This window comes from Lolium rigidum, chromosome 4 (assembly GCF_022539505.1).
Source record: "Lolium rigidum isolate FL_2022 chromosome 4, APGP_CSIRO_Lrig_0.1, whole genome shotgun sequence".
Taxonomy (NCBI): Eukaryota; Viridiplantae; Streptophyta; class Magnoliopsida; order Poales; family Poaceae; genus Lolium; species Lolium rigidum.
The window spans coordinates 281,005,731-281,020,163 of NC_061511.1; positions in this window are offsets into that span (position 1 = coordinate 281,005,731).

Sequence of the window (14,433 nt, forward strand, 5' to 3'; positions counted from 1 at the left end):
AGCCGTCCTGGACAAAGACTGGTCTGGCTCAACCATGGTTACCTCCGATGGAGTGATATCCTCTCTTTGGTGTGTAAGTGCAGTGGTAAAACTTATGAAACAACAGATTCATTTTTTGTTCACAAAATCACATTTTCCTTTCTCTGTGCTTGTGTATTGTGCTTCGTGGTCACCTCTGCTAGGACATCTCAACGGCCTGACGCAAACAGATCAACGGGGTGTCAATTTACGTCGGTGGACGGAAAGTGGCCGGGTGGATGACCTAAATTTGTGTCCGGAAATGCGTCACGCAGACATTGCACGGCCAGAGCCCGTCTGGCAGCGACCACGCCATTTTCACCTTTTACACACTAGTACTGGCAAGGCAGCATCCCCGCGGCTTTCTATGTCGCGTTAATGGCACGCCTCGCCTTCCGCGTGTTAGTGGTGGCGAGGCAGTCACTGTGCATTGTAGGCGAGCAGCTTGCTTGTCCTTTTAAGGTGCGCAGGCCGCGGCCATTTCGTCCGCACGCTATTGCCTCACGCCAGGCTCATCGCCATCGGCTGTAGCCTGCGCCGCTACCATCACTAGGGGAAAAGGGTGGCCATTCTGGCGCACAAAGAATGACTACAAATCAGTTTCTTCGAGCGGCCGAAAGAAGCATCATGACCGCTGGTACTTGTTGGTAGACTATGCGCGCCAGTTGTTCGACAAGGGCACCCAGGGCCATGACTGGATGTCAACCTATCGTCGGTCTGGCTTCCTCGGTGACCGAGACTTCCTGTTCGCGCACCCACCATCGCCTCGTCGTCGAACACGGCACCTGCCAGTGCCTCCACAGGACGAAGACGACGAGAACGAGGACGACGAGGAGGCGAAGGATGACAGTGATGACTTCATCGCAGGTGTCTTCCACGACTGGCAGGCGGCCATGGCAGAGGGCCGGAAGTTCGACTTCCGGCCGACCATGACCGACGAGCAAATCGAGAGGCTCGGCGTCCTCGTCTTGCAGGTGGACCGACCGGTGCAGCCGCCGCTGCCACGGTATGCCAACGATATCATGCCGCATGGCCTCACGGAGGAAGAGGCCCTACAACAAGCGGTGTAGAACACGGGTCCGCACCCGCCGCCGGCTCCACCTCCGGCGTTCAACCCGTGGGATCCTCCACCTCCACCTCCACCGCCGGCAGCACCGGCGTACGTTCCGCCGGTTGCCAACTGGCCGTGGCAGGTACCGGACTTCGTCCTGCTCGACGACGAGGACTAGGCTAGGGCTTTTATATTTTATATTTTATATTTTCTTTTTATCACTATGTAAATTACGTTTAAACAATGTGAACCCCAAAAAAATTCCGTGGTGCCGCTAGGGGCAGCCCCTTACGCAAACGGACGCGGGGTTAGTTTCGACCATTTTCGGTTAACGCAAACGGACGCGTGCAGACAATTTGGACGTCTGTTTTAGGTGGCCACGGTGGAGATGCCCTTACGGCGATATGCATGCCGATGCTGGTGATGTTTTAGGCGTTTGGTGCGAGGCAGCCGTGTAGTACGAGGAGGTGTGCAACTCGATCAGTAGACGGGTCAAGGAGTAGTGTACTTGATTCAGAGAAACTCCACTTGTTGATACAGGTCGCCGGCGAAGTCATGTTCTGTTCCCTGTCCCTACAGCCGCTACAGCTCCCGTCGCCCATTTCAGGGCCTGCTCTACTCTTTGGCCGGGTTGACACAGAGCTCCAACCGGTCAGGATCCGTATGGCTAGGGATGGCACCCGCAGGATATGGGTACGGGTAGAGCCATCCCATACCCGTACCCATCGCCTTAAATCTTACCCGTCACCCGTACCCATACCCGTACCCATCGCCTTAAATCTTACCCGTCACCCGTACCCATACCCGTAAATGGGTACAAGTTTTTCCCATACCCGTCACCCGACAGGGTAAATGGGTACCCGCGGTTAAAAAATACCCGTGCTTACAACACATCTAATTGATCAAAAAAATATGACATGAGGTGAACCGATCCTAAATATGGGTCTAAGCCTCACTAACCTACCGAAGATTGTGAGACTGGAAAGCGTGAGGTTCAGCCTAGCAACGTGAAGGCGTGATTAGGAGGGAATTAAGTAGGTTTAGAATATTACAATGACCCACTAGTTAAATTTAGATGGGTAAATGGGTATGTGGGTATGGGTTCTACCATCCCATACCCGTACCCGCTCTATCCGATGGGTACGATATTTTCCCATTTACAAACCCATGGGTAATATTTTATCCCATACCCGTACTTTTATTGGGTTTTTACCCGGTGGGTACGCGGGTCATGGGTACTCATTGCCATCCCTACGTATGGCACGCCACGCGCCGACGGGCACACAGACACGCAAAACCTGGACCCCTGGTCTAGGAAGCAGCCGGCTAGTTGTACCGCGGGTCCAGATGGTTGCCCTCCATCTTGCGTATGTTACTGCTGCGGGCCCTGCTGAAGCTGTACGCTACAACCACAATGTATTCTTCCTTTTCTAGCGTGTGTATCCCATTCATTAATGCCTCAGTCTTCAATCTCCACACGGAATACAACAGTCCAGATAACATGTGCATTTGGACCCGGGAGCCAAAACTCCACTCCCAATAATTACTTCATAATATCATAAGTTGAAGTTTACTATCGTGACACATTTGTATTCCAACTCTGTAGAATCAGGACTTCATCTCCTGGTACCCTTTGAAATTTTACTGTAAGAAGTTCCTATAAGCTATACTCCGTAGTTGTTTAGCAACATACTAGAGAAGATCACAAAATATGAGAAGATCAAATAAAACTAACTTATTAATTATCATCGCATCAACCGCTAGATGCACTATTTGTGTGTGTGCGGGGGGAGGCTCCACCATTGACTGAAGAACTGAAGATGGGCATCATGCATGTTTAGGACCTTCCTAGCGAAGAACGATTTGCTAAAACAGGGCATCAACGTCGTTTGTGGTATTTACATCTAAATGTAGACCGAATTTCTCTTTTCTACAACAACAACAACAACAACCAAGCCTTTCAGTCCCAAACAAGTTGGGGTAGGCTAGAGTTGAAACCCATAAGATCTCGAAGCTAAGTCATGGTTCCGGAACGTGGATAGCTAACTTCCACGCACCCCTATCCATGGCTAAATCTTTGTCGATATTCCAAACCTTTAGATCTCTCTTAACGGACTCCTCTCATGTCAAGTTTGGTCTACCACGACCCCTCTTAACATTCTCATCACGCTTTATCTGTCCGCTATGCACTGGCGCTTCCGGAGGCCTCCGTTGGATATGTCCAAACCATCTGAGACGATGTTGGACCAGCTTCTCTTCAATCGGTGCTACCCCAACTCTCTCCCGTATATCGTCGTTCCGTACCCGATCCTTTCTTGTGTGGCCACATATCTATCTCAACATGCTCATCTCTGCTACACTTAACTGTTGGATATGTCGTCTCTTCGTTGGTCAACACTCAGCGCCATACAACATCGCAGGTCGGATAGCTGTCCTATAAAACCTGTCTTTTAGCTTTTGTGGCACTCTCTTGTCACAGAGTACGCCAGAAGCTTGGCGCCACTTCATCCAACCAGCCTTGATTCGGTGGCCCACATCTTCATCGATATTTTCATCCTTCTGCAACATGGACCCCAAATATCGAAAAGTATCTCTCTCCGGTACCACCTGCCCATCAAGGCTAACCTCTCCCTCCTCGTGCCTAGTAGAACTGAAACTGCACCTCATGTATTCAGTTTTAGTTCTACTAAGCCTAAAACCTTTCGATTCGAGAGTTCCCCTCCACAACTCTAACTTTCTATTAACCCCCGTTCGGCTATCATCGACTAGCACCACATCATCCGCAAAGAGCATACACCATGGGATGTCTCCTTGTATATCCCTTGTGACCTCATCCATCACCAAATCAAAAAGATAAGGGCTCAAAGTTGACCCTTGCTGTAGCCCTATTCTAATTGGAAAGTCATCAGTGTAGCCATCGCTTGTTCGAACACTTGTCACAACATTATCATACATATCCTTGATGAGGGTAATGTACTTTATTGGGACTTTGTGTTTCTCCAAGGCCCACCACATGACATTCCGAGGTATCTTATCATAGGCCTTCTCCAAATCAATGAACACCATATGAAGGTCCTTCTTTTGCTCCCTGTATCTCTCCATCAGCCTGTCGTACCAAGAAGATGGCTTCCATGGTAGACCTCCTGGCATGAAACCAAATTGGTTTTTGGTCACGCTTGTCAACCTTCTTAAGCGGTGCTCAATGACTCTCTCCCATAGCTTCATAGTATGGCTCATCAGCTTGATTCCACGGTAATTAGTACAACTTTGAACATCCCCCTTGTTCTTGAAGATTGGTACTAAAATACTCCGCCTCCATTCTTCGGGCATCTTGTTTGACCGAAAAATGAGGTTGAAAAGCTTAGTTAGCCATACTATCGCTACGTCTCCAAGGCCTCTCCACGCCTCGATGGGGATACCATCAGGACCCATCGCCTTGCCGCCTTTCATCCTCCTTAACGCCTCCTTAACCTCGGACTCCCGAATACGTCGCACAAAGCACATGCTCGGTATCATCAAAGGAGTCGTCTAGCTCAATGGTAGAGCTCTCAGCCTCTCCATTGTAAAGGTTGTCAAAGTACTCCCGCCATCTACGCTTGATCGCCTCATCCTTCACAAGAAGTCGATCATCTCCGTCGTTGATGCATTTGACTTCATTGACATCCCTCGTCTTCCTCTCCCTAAACTTGGCCATCTTATAGATGTCCCTTTCGCCTTCCTTCGTGTTTAAACGTTGGTAGAGGTCCTCATACGCCCGATCCCTTGCTTCACTCACCGCCCGCTTTGCAGCCTTCTTCGCCACCTTGTACTTCTCCATGTTAGTCGCACTCCTGTCCAGATATAGGCATCTGAAACAATCCTTTTTCTCCCTAATAACCTTCTGGACCTCATCGTTCCACCACCAGGTATCCTTAGCTTCCCTTCTACTTCCCTTCGTCAACCCAAACTCCTCTACAGCGAATTTCTCTTTTCTATATAAATAAAACTAAAATAAGGAAACTTATATGTGGCAAGATTCGCACCATCAGCGTTACATTACTACTCCTTCCGTTCTAATGAATAAGGCTTACACTTTTTTCTTAAAAGTCAAGCTAAGTAAACTTAAATCAAAAGTTCAGTAAAAAGCATAAAATTATTTATTTGTCATAAGAAAATACATTTCATGATGTATCTGCCAATATTAATTTCGTATTGTACATATGAATAATTTATTGTAAAAAACTTTGCTAAAATATATATATATATATAACTTGACTTAAAAATAAGTCTTTATAATTGGAATGGAGATATATACCTCCGTTCCAAAATGTAAGCATTTTCAGAAACCTAATTTAACTGTCTAAAAAGGCTTATTTTTTTGGAATGGGGTACTAGTATATTAGTTAGACTGATGATCAACGGTACTTCCTCCGGTATAGTCTCATAAGAAAAAAATTGACCATCAGTGAATTTTGTACACACACTCATGGGTGTGGGTGTGTTCTCGATCGTCGATTTATTCTTCGAGCTTCATGCTCGCTTTGGTAGATGAAAATATTTCTTTCTCTCTCCTCCTTTATCTGAATCTCAAAGCTAAATGGACGGTGATAAAAACACCCACGCCCATGTGTGTAAGTACAAAAGTATTTTCGTACAAGGTATATGATACTTCTCAAACGTATCTATAATTTCTTATGGTTCATGCTACTTTTATGACGATACTCACATGTTTTATACACATTATATGTCATATTTATGCGTTTTCCGGAACTAACCTATTGACGAGATGCCGAAGTGCCGCTTCTCGTTTTCTGCTGTTTTTGGTTTCAGAAATCCTAGTAAGGAAATATTCTCGGAATTAGACGAAATCAACGCCCAGCATCTTAGAATTCCACGAAGCTTCCAGAACACCCGAGAGCCAGCAGAGGAGGGACACAGGGCCACCAGATGATAGGGCGGCGCGGCCAGGGCCTGGGCCGCGCCCCCCTATTGTGTCACCGCCTCGTCAGCCCTCCGACCCCGCCTCTTCGCCTGTTTAAAGGTCCCTGTCCTAAATCTTCGATACGGAAAAGCCACGGTACGAGAAACCTTCCAGAGCCGCCGCCATCGCGAAGCCAAGATCTGGGGGACAGGAGTCTCTGTTCCGGCACGCCGCCGGGACGGGGAAGTGCCCCCGGAAGGCTTCTCCATCAACACCACCGCCATCTTCATCAATGCTGCTGTCTCCCATGAGGAGGGAGTAGTTCTCCATCGAGGCTAAGGGTTGTACCGGTAGCTATGTGGTTAATCTCTCTCCTATATACTTCAATACAATGATCTCATGAGCTGCCTTACATGATTGAGATTCATATGAGTTTTGTATCACTATTAGTCTATGTGCTACTCTTGTGATGTTATTAAAGTAGTCTATTCCTCCTTCACGGTGTAATGGTGACAGTGTGTGCATCGTGTAGTACTTGGCGTAGGCTATGATCATAATCTCTTGTAGGTTATGGAGTTAATTATTGAAGGAGATATGCCCTAGAGGCAATAATAAAGTGGTTATTATTTATATCTTTATGTTTATGATAAATGTTTATATATCATGCTATAATTGTATTAACCGAAACATTAGTACATGTGTGATATGTAGACAACAAGAAGTCCCTAGTATGCCTCTTAAACTAGCTTGTTGATTAATGGATGATTAGTTTCATAATCATGAACATTGGATGTTATTAATAACAAGGTTAATCATTATATGAATGATGTAATGGACACACCCAATTAAGCGTAGCATAAGATCTCGTCATTAAGTTATTTGCTATAAGCTTTCGATACATAGTTACCTAGTCCTTATGACCATGAGATCATGTAAATCACTTATACCGGAAAGGTACTTTGATTACATCAAACGCCACTCGCGTAAATGGGTGGTTATAAAGGTGGGATTAAGTATCCGGAAAGTATGAGTTGAGGCATATGGATCAACAATGGGATTTGTCCATCCCGATGACTGGATAGATATACTCGGGCCCTCTCGGTGGAATGTCGTCTAATGTCTTGCAAGCATATGAATAAGTTCATAAGAGACCACATACCACGGTACGAGTAAAGAGTACTTGTCAGGAGACGAGGTTGAACAAGGTATAGAGTGATACCTGAAGGAGATATGCCCTAGAGGCAATAATAAAATGGTTATTATTTATATCTTTATGTTTATGATAAATGTTTATATATCATGCTATAATTGTATTAACCGAAACATTAGTACATGTGTGATATGTAGGCAACAAGAAGTCCCTAGTATGCCTCTTAAACTAGCTTGTTGATTAATGGATGATTAGTTTCATAATCATGAACATTGGATGTTATTAATAACAAGGTTATATCATTATATGAATGATGTAATGGACACACCCAATTAAGCGTAGCATAAGATCTCGTCATTAAGTTATTTGCTATAAGCTTTCGATACATAGTTACCTAGTCCTTATGACCATGAGATCATGTAAATCACTTATACCGGAAAGGTACTTTGATTACATCAAACGCCACCGCGTAAATGGGTGGTTATAAAGGTGGGATTAAGTATCCAGTAAAGTATGAGTTGAGGCATATGGATCAACAATGGGATTTGTCCATCCCGATGACTGGATAGATATACTCCGGGCCCTCTCGGTGGAATGTCGTCTAATGTCTTGCAAGCATATGAATAATTTCATAAGAGACCACATACCACGGTACGAGTAAAGAGTACTTGTCGGAGACGAGGTTGAACAAGGTATAGAGTGATACCGAAGATCAAACCTCGGACAAGTAAAATATCGCGTGACAAAGGGAATTGGTATCGTATGTGAATGGTTCATTCGATCACTAAAGTCATCGTTGAATATGTGGGAGCCATTATGGATCTCCGGATCCCGCTATTGGTTATTGGTCGGAGTGAGTACTCAACCATGTCCGCATAGTTCACGAACCGTAGGGTGACACACTTAAAGTTGGATGTTGAAATGGTAGAACTTGAATATGGAATGGAGTTCGAATATTTGTTCGGAGTCCCGGATAAGATCCCGGACATCACGAGGAGTTCCGGAATGGTCCGGAGAATAAGATTCATATATAGGATGTCATTTTATGTGAATTAAAATGATCCGGAAGGTTCTACGGAAGGTTCTAGAAGGTTCTAGAAAAGTCCGGAAGAAATAAGGATGGAAGGTGGAGTCCCAAAGGGACTCCACCCACCTTGGCCGGCCAACCTAAGGGAGGAGGAGTCCCAAGTGGACTCCCCACCATGGTGGCCGGCCACCCCACCAAGGAAAGGGGGAGTCCCACTCCCCCTAGGTTTGGATACTTGGAAGGTTTTGTTGGGGTCTTATTCGGACTCTTTTGACCTAAACCTTGGGGCCTCCACCTATATAAAGAGGGGGAGAGAGGGGCTGGCCGGCCACTCAAGCCACCACCATGGCCGCACCCCTCAAGGGTGCCCTAGCCGGCGCCCTCTCCCCAAACCCTAGCGGTCTCTCTCCTCCACCATATCCCGCACGCTTAAGCGAAGCTCCGCCGGATTTCTCCACCACCACCGACACCACGCCGTCGTGTCTGTCGGATTCAAGAGGAGCTACTACTTCCGCTGCCCGCCGGAACGGGGAGGTGGACGTCGTCTTCATCAACAACCGAACGTGTGACCGCGCACGGAGGTGCTGCCCGTTCGTGGCGCCGTAACCGATCGTGATCAAGATCTTCTACGCGCTTTTGCAAGCGGCAAGTGAACGTCTACCGCAGCAACAAGAGCCTCATCTTGTAGGCTTTGGAATCTCTTCAAGGGTGAGACTCGATACCCCCTCGTTGCTACCGTCTTCTAGATTGCATCTTGGCTTGGATTGCGTGTTCGCGGTAGGAAATTTTTGTTTTCTATGCAACGTTATCCTACAGGTGGTATCAGAGCCGTGTCTATGCATAGATGGTTGTACGAGTAGAACACAATGGTTTGTGGGCGTTGATGCTCTTGTTATCTTTAGTTGAGTACTTTGCATCTTTATGGCATAGTGGGATGAAGCGGCTCGGACTAACTTTACATGACCGCGTTCATGAGACTTGTTCCTCGTTCGACATGCAACTTGTATTGCATAAGAGGCTTTGCGGGTGTCTCGTCTCTCCTACTATAGTAAAGATTCAATTTACTCTTCTATTGACAACATTAGTATCAACGTTGTGGTTCATGTTCGTAGGTAGATTAGATCTATATCGAAAACCCTAAACCACGTAAAATATGCAAACCAAATTAGAGAGCGTCTAACTTGTTTTTGCGGGGTTTGGTGATGTGATATGGCCATAATATGATGATGAATATGTATGAGATGATCATTATTGTATTGTGGCAACCGGCAGGAGCCTTATGGTTGTCTTTAAATTTCATGTTGAGTAGTATTTCAAAGTAGTTGTAATAGTTGCTACATGAGGTGAACAACCATGAAGACGGTGCCATGAACCTTGACGCTACGCCGACGATGATGGAGATCATGCCCGTTGATGATGGAGATCATATCCGTGCTTTGGAGATGAAGATCGAAGGCGCAAAGACTAAAGGGCCATATCATATCACATATGAATTGCATGTGATGTTAATCCTTTATGCATCTTATTTTGCTTAGATCGCGACGGTAGCATTATAAGATGATCCCTCACATTAATATCAAGATAATAAAGTGTTCTTCCCTCGTATGCACCGTTGCATTGTTCGACGTTTTGAAGCATCTCGTGATGATCGGGTGTGATAAACTCGACATACAACGGGTGTAAGCCATGTTGCACACGCGGAATACTTGGGTTTGCTTGACGAGCCTAGCATGTACAGACATGGCCTCGGGACAACGGAAACCGAAAGGTTGAACACGAGTCATATGGATGATATGATCAACATGTTGATGTTCACCTTTGAAGCTACATCATCTCACGTGATGATCGGTTTTTGGTGTAGTGAATTTGGATCGTGTACCACTTAACAACTATGAGAGATGTTGTATTAAGTGGGAGTTCATTAGTAATTAGATTAAAACATGAACTAATTATCATAAACATAGTCTGGGTAGTATTTTGAATTAATTTTGTAGTATTGGCATCCGTTTACTACTATGCGCTAGTCTTATAATTGAGATAGAAATACTGTTAAAATCTGACTAGAAACTTTACGGATTGGTACCGTATTGTTAATGAATCAAGATATGATTAAGTCCTATTGCAAATTTTTAGTGAAACTCATTTTGTTGATTCAGAGAGCTATGGTTTCAATTAGTACCTAAAGTTATCTTGTCTCCGTGAAACTTGAAGTTCAAATCTGTTTGAAAAATAAGGAGCTGAAAATTTAGTTTTCAGAAATAATCAAGGTACGAGATATATGTGATATCTAAGACCTTATTGCAAGATGATAGAATATAAATTTGGTGAGACTACATAAACTCATAAGTTTTATGAGAATGTACGAAGGTTGAAGACGCAAGGCATCCCAATCCTCCAACTATTGGGGCACTAACGATATTCGCATATCCATGAAGTGATTGTCCTTAGTATGCACCGTTGCTAAGACTCGTCGTTTCGAAGCATCACGTGATGATCGGGTGTTATAGATTCTACGTGTGCTTCCAACGGGTGCAAGCCAGCTTTTGCATATGCGAATACTAAGGTTTAAACTTTATGAGCCTAGCATGTACAGACATGGTCTCAGAAAGTTATCATGAATTGATGGATAAAATTATGAGTGAAATTGTTCATCGTATTACATATTTACTAATAGTGAAATCTGAAACACTTGTCATATGATGATCAACTTCAAAGTAAGAACCTCAAGGTTATTGGTATTTGACCAACAAACCTAGAAGTTATTGATGTTGAAATGTTTTTCCGAATAATGAGGAAAGCTAAAAGAGAAACTGCAAAAGATATTTTGGCAAAAGAAAAGAAAAGACTAGAAAGTCTAGCTCAGTGTGTATATAAATGATATACATGTTATGGTTGTATTCCTAGTTAAGTCACACAATGAAATTCTTGGGTATTAGTACCATATTGGTTGGTATGAAGTGTCATACAAAACAACGCAATACAAGAATACAATGGCCTAAGTGATCGACAAGGAATATGATAGGAATGCACGTCCGGAACAAAATAAAGTGTTATTATGTTCGTCGTTGGCATTCTATCTAGCCCTTAGAATTTATAATAAAGAACTTAATAATTGTTATTTTGCTCCGGTCAAATGAAAACAATGAGTTGTTCAAATTATGACATTACTCCATATACGATGGATAAGTTATTATAAATCTTAATGGTGAAACACACATAAACACCGACGCTAAAAATGCCATAAGGCAAATGATTTGAATTCCACTTATTTGTGGAACCGCAATTTAGGTCATGTTAGAAAGGATCGCATGAAGGAACTCCATGCAAATGGATTTTTGGAGTCATTCGATTTGTTGAATCGTTTGGCACTTGCAAAATCTTTTCTAAAAGTTAATGACTGAAATACCGTTCATAGGCCAAGAGTTGAACAGGCAACTAACTTAGTGGAAAAATACATGATGATGTATGTGGTTCACTGGGCATAGGTTGCGCGGGAGATTCTTCTACTTCATGAAAACTTTCAAACAATGAATTGAGTATATATGTGGATATATTCAATAAGGAAAAGTTTGAAACATTTGAATAGGATTCAAATAAATTTCAGCATGAAGTGGAAATCATCGTAATAGAAAAATCAAATATCTATGATTGGATCATGGTGGAAATATTTGAATTACGAGTTTTAGCGAACATCTAAGAGAGTTATGAAATTGTTCTACAACTCACATTTCTTGGAGTATCATAATGATGATATAGTATCCGAGATATGTATCCAAACCTTGTTGGATTAATGATGAGATAAAATATTATGACGCCATTATATTTTTGTGGATTATGCTTTAGTGACTACCGCTTTTACACTAAATAGAGCATCATCATGATCCGTTGAAATGACACCATACAAGTTATGGTATGGGTATAAAACCCTAATAGTCTTTTCTTTAAATTTTGGTCTAAGAGTTTACAACCAAAATCGGATGAATGTCTTTGTTGGTTATCCCAGAGATTTGATTGGGAATTCTTCCCACGAGACAAAGACAAAAGTGTTTGTCAATGTTTCTTATTTCCGAGAAATTGTTTCTAGTGAAGTATTTGAGTGGGAGGACAATATAATTTGATAAGGTTTATGAACCCGAGCATAATGATCGAGTAGCGCAGCATCGGAAATTGGTTCCGGAAGCGACCACGACGATCATGGCTCCCATGACTACAAAGTGTTTTAGCCATGGATATCAAAATACATATTGAACCTTATGGTTAACTTTGTGATCAAATAAATGATTTGTGGACACAGGATTGATTGTGAACAATGATAAACCAACTACAAACAAAGAAGTTATGATGGGCCCTGACTCCGTTAAAATGGCTATACACCATGAAATCCAAGATAGATGAATACTTTTTGAAAGTAAATGGATCTATAAAATTGATGGACTTGGATGAAATATCCTTGAAGAAGCTCGACTTGTCGAAAAGTTGTTTACGACAAAGTTCAAAGAGTTGACTACGATAAGATTAGATCTTCCGTATCAATGCTTATAGTCTATGAGGATTATTCTAGTAATCGCTACATATTTCTTTTATGAGATATGCTAGTAGGATGGCAAAATACATTACTTAACAGAAGTGTGTAATAAAGGTGTATACAAGATACAACCAAGAGTTTTGCTGGTCCGTGGAAAACTAGATAGGTATACGAACTTCAATTGGATGAAGTAAGTATCGCGGAGTTGGAATCTTCACCAGATGAAATAGTCAAAGAGTTTTTGATTTCATCGTAGACGATGAAGAGGCTTGCATTTGCAAGAAATTAAGTGGGAGCGCTGAGACATATTTATAATACTTTATGTAGATGACATATAGTTGGTTATAAATGATGTAATTATATACTTGATTAAAAAGGTTTCATTGAGAAATCAACTTCAATGAAAGGATATGGACTGAAACAAATTTAGTGTCAAGATCTATGAAGATAGATTGAAACATATAAATAAGTTTAAGTCAAAGTACATATGATGGATATTGAAGTAGTTCAATATAGAAATATTAAGAAAATGTTCTTGTCATGTGAAGGTTTAACAAGACTTGAGTGTATCTGACACTCAATGAGTAAAAACACGTGAGTGATTATAGATCACGAATAATATGTACACAATCAGATATCATGTGCTATAAAGTGTTATGAGCATATACCAGAATGATTCATATGATGATCATTGGACGACGATAGAAGAATATCCTTGAGTACTTTAGAAGAACTAAGGATATATATATATATATATTTTTGTATGAAGAAATGACAAACAAATCGCCGTAAGGTGTTACACCGATATTGGTTTTGTCACATATAAAATATAATTTCAATCTCAAATTAGACTAAGTGTTGTTTAAAAGGTAGCACAATGAGCTAGAAGTTGTCTATGCTAGATTTAGAAGAGTTCTAAATATTGTGACTGGATTCTACAAAAGAAGGCAGAGTATGTTATTATTTTGACAATAACAAAGGATGTTAAGTCAAGAGGTTCTTTGAGAACTTGGTGAAGTTCCGACGTAGTCGAACTTTGAAGCTATATTGTGTGTGACAATATTAGTGACATATTTCAGACAACGGAATTAAGGTTCCACCGTAAGATCAAACATATTTAATGCCGACTCATTTGGAAATGAGTGATGCGTTGAGACGCAAATGAATTACAAAATACATACGTTTCTGAGCGTGTCAGATCCGTTGACTAAAAACCTTTCCCGTGAGCAATACATGATAAAGCACCATAAGGCCAAAGTGTTATATCTTTACAAATGTAAACTAGATTATTGACTCTAGTGCAAGTGGGAGATCGAAGGAGATATGCCCTAGAGGCAATAATAAAATGGTTATTATTTATATCTTTATGTTTATGATAAATGTTTATATATCATGCTATAATTGTATTAACCGAAACATTAGTACATGTGTGATATGTAGGCAACAAGAAGTCCCTAGTATGCCTCTTAAACTAGCTTGTTGATTAATGGATGATTAGTTTCATAATCATGAACATTGGATGTTATTAATAACAAGGTTATATCATTATATGAATGATGTAATGGACACACCCAATTAAGCGTAGCATAAGATCTCGTCATTAAGTTATTTGCTATAAGCTTTCGATACATAGTTACCTAGTCCTTATGACCATGAGATCATGTAAATCACTTATACCGGAAAGGTACTTTGATTACATCAAACGCCACTCGCGTAAATGGGTGGTTATAAAGGTGGGATTAAGTATCCGTAAAGTATGAGT